This window comes from Penaeus monodon, chromosome 20, assembly GCF_015228065.2.
Source record: "Penaeus monodon isolate SGIC_2016 chromosome 20, NSTDA_Pmon_1, whole genome shotgun sequence".
In the NCBI taxonomy this organism is placed as follows: domain Eukaryota; kingdom Metazoa; phylum Arthropoda; class Malacostraca; order Decapoda; family Penaeidae; genus Penaeus; species Penaeus monodon.
The window spans coordinates 18,250,739-18,251,310 of NC_051405.1; the positions used below are offsets into that span (position 1 = coordinate 18,250,739).

General features: G+C 41.8%; 1 pseudogene; it reads left to right on the forward strand.

Moving 5' to 3' along the window:
* Window positions 1–572, forward strand: part of LOC119585927 — a 7,715-nt pseudogene that overhangs the window by 5,143 nt on the left and 2,000 nt on the right.

The window sequence follows — 572 nt, forward strand, 5'->3', positions numbered from 1 at the left end:
TGTAGTGTCTCGTTTATTGGTATTCACATAGGCAATGCACGGGTGCCCTTGATATGTGTCGCATGACGTTTAATCTAACAATGACTAATTTCGGTAATCATTTCATTACCTTTTCATACAGCTCAAGGATTTTTAGACTATTTAGTAGCCCACGATGCTCTTTACTAAACCTAATTTAGGAAAAATGATCAAATCGAGTGACCAATCAATAAATAACAGTTCAATTTTTAAATTAAGGACACGCTAGAAAATGGCCACACCATTATTATGACTCCCATCTAAGCGGGTAAATGAACGCTCTTTTTAAAGGAATGATCGAGAAGAAACACATACAGCGGCGTAGAGGCGATGATGACCGAAATTGTGAACCCCTTTAGAAGTGAAGCGAGAAGATAAACAACCCGACCGGCCGAGACGACGCAGGGCCACCAACCCTTACCAACGAGCCAGAACTCAAAAAACGAAACCAGAAGATCACGCACAGACAGGCAGCTAAGACAGGTCTCTGCAGTAAAAAGAGTACCCACGGTACTTGTAGGCGTTAAGATCGCATGTATTTGTGAATTGTAGCC